The following is a 6,852-nucleotide window of genomic DNA, read 5'->3' as shown; positions in this document are numbered from 1 at the left end:
TGGGTACATATCAACTGCACCTGATTATGCCATTGTTATAAAAATAAAAAAGTACGCTGTGAAAAATAACAACAATCCAGGCATGCTTAGAATTCCATTCTTTATCATTTGCTGCACTTTTGACTATCACTTGCCTACCAATATTGGAGGCTCTTTGATACTACTGGAAAAAACATCTGGACAGATTTTAAAAGACCCATTTCTTCCAATTCAGACTTCTGTTAACTTCTAGTTCACTCTTTCTGCATATAAATTATCTTTCAGAGGTTGAAAAAAGTCAAAACAACTACCTACTACTATTCCACAAGATACTGCCATTATGTAAGAGCAAGATCATTCCAATCATGTAGGGCATGGGCAATGAAGCCACCTGGCAGGAATCTGTGGAATTATGAATATAATGGTGTCTGTTTACATAGCACATTTTCAGAGAATTAGAGTACAGGTGTTCATTCAAAGAGCTTGCAAACTAAAGATTGTCAGTTGGAAGATAAGCGAAGGAAATGAGGAAAACATAATGCAACATTTCAGTTAAACAATAGGTTCCATCATGGTTACAGCAGGTTATTCAATCTAGAAATTAATCCATGATGCTTTAAACTGCCATTTTTGTAGAAGACCTAGTGGAAAGATTCGTGGAAAATTTCTTTTGGGGAATTTTTATCCTTTAATCTTTCCACAATGTTTATTTAGTTATGGAGATAGATTAGGAAAGAGATTAGATAACCATGATACTGGAATAGTAATGTTTATGCTTTTCAGTTTCACCTTTTCCTAAACCTCCAGGATAATCCAAGCTTTTAATTGACTGGTCAAGAAATCTAATCACCACCACCACATAAAAGGATGTGTGTGTTTTTGGCACTGTAAAGACAATATCATTTGTTATGATACAGCTTTCAAGTGTTGGACAAAATCTAGAGCCATAATAAATTTGTTTCTCTTTAAGATACTACAATGTCTAGAAGACTAGGAGACTGATTATAGAAGGATAGAACAGGATAGCCAGATTTTGAGAGTCTGGCTATGTATTTGTGTTCACAATTCCCATATTCAGCTCGAATAACTTGATGCTTATAACCTCTTAATCAGATGTTTTGATAACACACAGTTTATCAGTAAATTGTAAATGATATCTTCTTAATACTGAGCTTACTTACTTTACATTGATCCTGCTATCAATGGTGCAGTTCTCATTCCTCCTCAGTGACTCTTTCATAAGCAGATATTATCCTTGTTCTATCTAAACACAATTCAGCATGATGCATAAATGAAAGCATCTGACTATTTACATTTTATGAAATGTAAATGAAAAAGTGACTGCATTCCAATATTTAATCAATTCGTGCAAAAGTTATGAGATTGCATTCACATTTAAATAGTGAAATCTTGCACATTGCCATCAATAACTAACAGTCCTGTGGATTTTATTTAGTAATCCTACAAATTATCTTATTTTGCAGAAGAAACGATTCAGAAACGCCAGTTTTCCAGTGACAAAAAAGATAAAGAAAGCTATTTCTTTGGCTTTCTGTAGGAATAAAGTTCTTTCCAAGAGCATGGAGTAGAACTTTGCCCTGATATGAGATGGTTTGCAAGCAATTGAGCCTTTGCAAAGCTGCTATCAATCTCTCTTCTGTGTTCAGGGACTCTCCCATTTTCCTATCTCTCATAATGGTTACAGTTTTGCTGTGTTCTTTTCCTTTGCTAGGAAAATGTATGAGGTCATTGCAAATTTCAAATATAAGAATATTACAACAGTTGTCTGCTACACTACAACTTAGATTGAGAGTAGTGTGTGGGCTACCTTAAGGCACTTAAGGTTGAGATTATCAAACTTCATATTGTCATCTAGCTCACAAGCTGCCTGTCTTTTGGGTTCAGTTGTCCATTTGATTATACACATATGATCAGAAAGGGATTGATTGCTGGATTGGGCAGATGGCCCATCTGGCTGGAATTTTAGTATCAGGTAATGACAATCTAATTTGTTTGCATGGGACATGCACATAAAAATTTCCCTAACAAAAGCAGATGAAAGTCTGTTTTTAAAAAAAGGTAGGTACTGAACAGAATAAGTTTAATTCTATTGTCATCTTAACAAAGTTCACATTTTGTTAAATAGCTTATGATTCTTTACTCATGGCACTGATTTGCATCTTCATGTTTATGTGGAAGGCCAAGAATTTGCCAATGTTTGCTTCTGCTTATAGGATAAGAATGGGAAAAGTTGTCCTTCTGCCTCAGGCTGCAAACTATTTTGATTCATAGGAGTAAATCTAAACAGTTTATTTCTAAGATTGCACTGTCAACTGTATTCTTACAATAGTGTTAAATTTTAAATAATCACTGCATGTTTTTCAGTTGAGCATTGACATTCCATTTGATTGCAGAGCCTGTTATTTAGAATGTTATGTGTCGCTCTCAATCATGAGACAACCCAAGGAAATTTAGTTTGTTTGCTAAAAACTGTTTCGCTTTCAACAGCATGAAGTGTGGCATCTTGATTACACCAAAACCAAAATGAAATTCTTTTAACTTGGGGAAAAATTACATTCTGATGGCTATTCTTTATAGGCAATCAAGCAAAAGTGCTTGCTGATGCTGAAACCATTTATTGTGGAGACGCTTCTCGTCCTGTATCTGATGGAACAGAAGCCAACTATTTAGATAAATGAGAACTAAATTAGCCCCAGGCTTTCAGCAGAACCAGATGACTTGTTATTGGAGAGCAAGGCAAGTGCCTCGGGAAGCAAATACCATAGCATTCCACATCTGTGGCCTTGAGCCCAGGTGGTAGTCTTCTGGATTGGATGACAGAACTGTACATCTCCCTCAGTCCTGCACCTCCTAAACTAACTAAACAGTTTACCAAACTCTCTAGGAAAACACATAGCAGCTTCAATTGTCAATCCAGATTGTTATTTTGAAAGTGACAGGTGCACCGCTCCATCTTCTGCAGGAGGAGTAAAACATTTGTCTGTTGCTATGTCAACAAGTTATTATTCCTCATACTGCCCTGAAAAGCCAGGTGTTCACTAGGAGGTTGGTAGTGTAAATTAAATGAAAAAGATAAGAATAAGTACCGTTTTCAGTCCTGCATTTTGTTTTCCATAGCAGTCGCCCTATTTTCCTTAATTTATCTTTCAGTTCCACCTCCCATGCCCCTGGCAGTAAAGTCATTCATCGCCACACATTCTATAAGGGAATTCCATAACAAGGTACTTCTTAATCTAGTTTCTAAATTGCTTTATTATCGACTTCACTGGATGGATTCGTTCACTGGGCATTTTTAGAAAGGTAAAATAACCTACTTTCTCCATGCCATGCATGATTTCATATACCTCAATCAACTCCATCCCATTGGGTTTTTTCACCTAACCCTTTTGGTTTTCCAATTTTTATTTCCCTCTATTTATGAAACTCTTTAGTTTTATTTTAAAATTGTATTTTATATTTAAAAATTGTAAATTTGACTCTTTTCTGTTTGTAGGGTTTTTGGATTCAATTTTTTTTTAAAAAAGAAAGTGGTTTCTAATGCAATAGGCTATGTGCATATACTTATGACATGTGAACTAATTCACTTCACCTGGGGAGTTTATGAGAAACAAGCAATTATGGTTAAAAGGTCCAGACTTAGTAATGAGGAGGAACCTGCCCCACTGTATATCAAGGGGGGGCGTTACTCTTTTAAATTCTTGGGAATGCTCTTTAGTCACGACCTCACTTGGAAAAACAACAGTCCCTGGTGGTTAGTAAGGCTCAACAGAGACTTCATTTCCTTAGAGTCCTCAGGAAAAGTCAGGTGGAATAATGCCTTATGACTTCTTTCTATCAGTCCATGATAGAAAGTGTCCTCACATACTATATAACAGTATGGTACTCTGGTTTAACAGTTGTGGACAGGAAGGCACTTCAGAGAGTGATCCATTTGGCACAAGAAACCATTGTTTGCCCCTAGCAGCACTGGATGACATTGGCAGGTTTCACTGTTTCAGCAGAGTAAGGAAGATACTTAGGGATGATTCACACCCTGGCCAGTGTCCCTTTTCACTTTTACCATTGGGCAGAAGACACAGAAGTATAGCCAGCCAGCCAAACAGGTTTAAAAACAGCTTCTACCCACGGGCTGTCAGACTCCTAAACACAATTGCAATCACTCCAAGTACATAAGGAAATGTATGCCTAGTTTTTTCTTTCCCCAATTACTTGTATAAATTGGGAACTGTATTGTCTTGAATTTTTTGTTATGGATTGCACCACTAGAGGTTAACCAATTTTGTTTTATACATGATGTTCAATGACAATAAAGACTATTATTATTATTATATACTTTATTCATTAAACATGAAACTCAGCCAACTGAACTTTTAGTTGAATTACAAATACCATTGACTGGTGCCAATGGTTGATACAAGTTGCTGCCAGCATCCTAGTAACTTCTTAAAATGTATGTTGTTCCAAGTAGCACCGTTTTTTGCAGTTCCTCTGGTGTTATTGCAGGAAGCTGCAATTTATTGATATGTTTTGTAAACTTCTTGGACATGGTACCGTGCCCCGATGACAATGGGTATCACTGTTACACTGCTTCATCCATAGCCATTTAGTTTCAATTTTGTGATTTTTTCCAGTTCTTTTTCTTCCACCCTGGCATCTCCTGGTACAGTGATATCATTAACTGTACGCTTTGGCTCTCAACAACCATGATATCTGGTGTCTTGTGTTCCAAATGACGATCTGTCTGTATTCGAAAGTCCCACAGGATCTTCACCGTCTCATTTACACCAACGTTTTTCACTTTATGTTCCCATGGCTTTTCGGATATAGGTAGGGCGTATTTTTTACATAGTGACCAGTGGGGATTAATTTAGCAACCAATCATGTCTATCTTTCTAATCAATTTGCATGATAAGGATGATTATTATGCATGCCGCCATCACCTGCAGTGCAAGTGGAATAAGTGCTATTGCTTTCCAAATGCTTTGGAAGTAATGAAATTCATCAAAGACCTAGGCTAGGACATTTTACTTGCTTACTTAATGCACTGATGAAACATTCATAACTAAAATAAACTTTAGAAAATGACATTTTGCAATATTTGGCTATTTTAAAATCTTATCGTAACAGTTTATAACAGCTACTTATGAATTATGATATGAAGAGTACAGAAATGCTTTACTGTGTTTGCCAAACATATTAATTTTCAGCCATGAACAAGATTCCGTAAAAGGAACCACCATTTGACAAAAGGCCTAAAGGCAGCGATGGCGAACCTTTTTTGGGTCGCGTGCCATAAGCGGGGGGGGTCGTGCGTGGGTGTGCCACACCCATAATGCAATGTGCAACACACCCCCAGCACACATGCGCGCATGACAGGCATTGCCCTCATTTTTTGCATGCTTTTTTCACCCTCCCCAGGCTCCAGAGGCTTTATAGGAGCCTGGGGAGGGCGAAAACAGCCTCCCTGCCCCCCCCCCAGAGGCCCTCCGGAGGCTTCAGAGCTTCCCTGAAGCCTCTGGAGAGCAAAAAACCATCCCTATGGGCAAACTGGAAGTTTGTGAACGGACCTGGTTTGCTCGTAGGGCCAGTTTCAGCCCTCTAGAGCCTTCAGGGACCTTCAGGCTTCCTTGAAGGCTCCAGAGGATGAAAAATGACCCAACGAGCAAACCGGAAGTCCAGGAGGCTGAAGGTCCCTGAAGGCTGTGGAGAGCTTAAACCGGCCCTACGAGCAAACTGGAGCTCCGTTCCTGAATTTCCGGTTTGCCCATAGGGCCGTTTTTTTGCTCTCCAGAGGCTTCAGTGAAGCTCCTGAAGCCTCCGGAGGGCCACGGTGGGGGGGAGGCTGTTTTCGGCCTCCCCAGGCTCCTATAAAGCCTCTGGAGCCTGGGGCGGGCGAAAAATGGCTTTAAAAAAGACTGAACTCAGCTGGCCAGTGTGCACATCTAAAATGATAACATGAAAGTGTGTTATTAAGTGTAATCAATAATAATACTAAATGTAATATTATAAGCCATCCACCAGATCACTGTATCAGTCAGATGGGCAGCATAGAAATTTAATAAATAAGAGCAAAGCCTATTCCTCATGAGACAGAATGACAGGTTGAAATTACAGGAGAAGAGATTCCAATGGAATTCCCAAAGGTGGTTTTTCAGGATGCAATTGGACTTTGTTTTTTCCTCTGAAGTTTTTTCGCTTCTCATCCAAGAAGTTTCTTCAGCTCTGACAGGATAGTGGGGAATGGGAGGATTTTTCATTTTTCTTAAAAAAAAAAACACCAAGAAAATCCAGTGGCTTCCTGAAAAAGCATCTTTGGGACAACCATGACCTGGATGACTGAGAATCTCTACAGAATTCCAATGGAATGTTTGAAAAAGCAATTCTAAACAGTAACAGCAGTGTAACAAACAACTGACTTCATTAGAAGTATCCAAGTCAAGGCTAGGCAGAGCAGGCACTTGAATCCAAGCTCTTCCAAATCTGTCAGTCCAATTTCCCTGAAATCCCACAGCAAGACCATTCCACACATTCTAGGCTTCTTGGGTACATTAAACGTCACCTCTAGACAATGACTGTCTGAAAAACTAATTTCTCTTAACATTAACAAAGGAATACTAGAGTACATCATAATGATCAAAATGCAACTCTACACAGATTTCCCAAACCCCTTCGAACTTGCGGAAAGTGACTGTAAAAAGGTGTAGCTGTGTCGTTGAGTTTCAACAGGGCTCAGATAATGCATATCCTTCTTAACAATCGTCAAAAACTTTCGCGCTTGGATGCACAGGCAGCGTAAAAAAAGGTGGTTTTATTATGCACTGGCTTTATAGTGGGGAATCTCGACTCAAAACA

The sequence above is a fragment of the Natrix helvetica genome (genome assembly GCF_964273705.1).
Source record: "Natrix helvetica genome assembly, chromosome: 7".
Lineage (NCBI taxonomy): Eukaryota > Metazoa > Chordata > Lepidosauria > Squamata > Natricidae > Natrix > Natrix helvetica.
The sequence above is the reverse complement of the archived record's forward strand: the minus strand, read 5'-3'. Positions refer to the sequence as shown.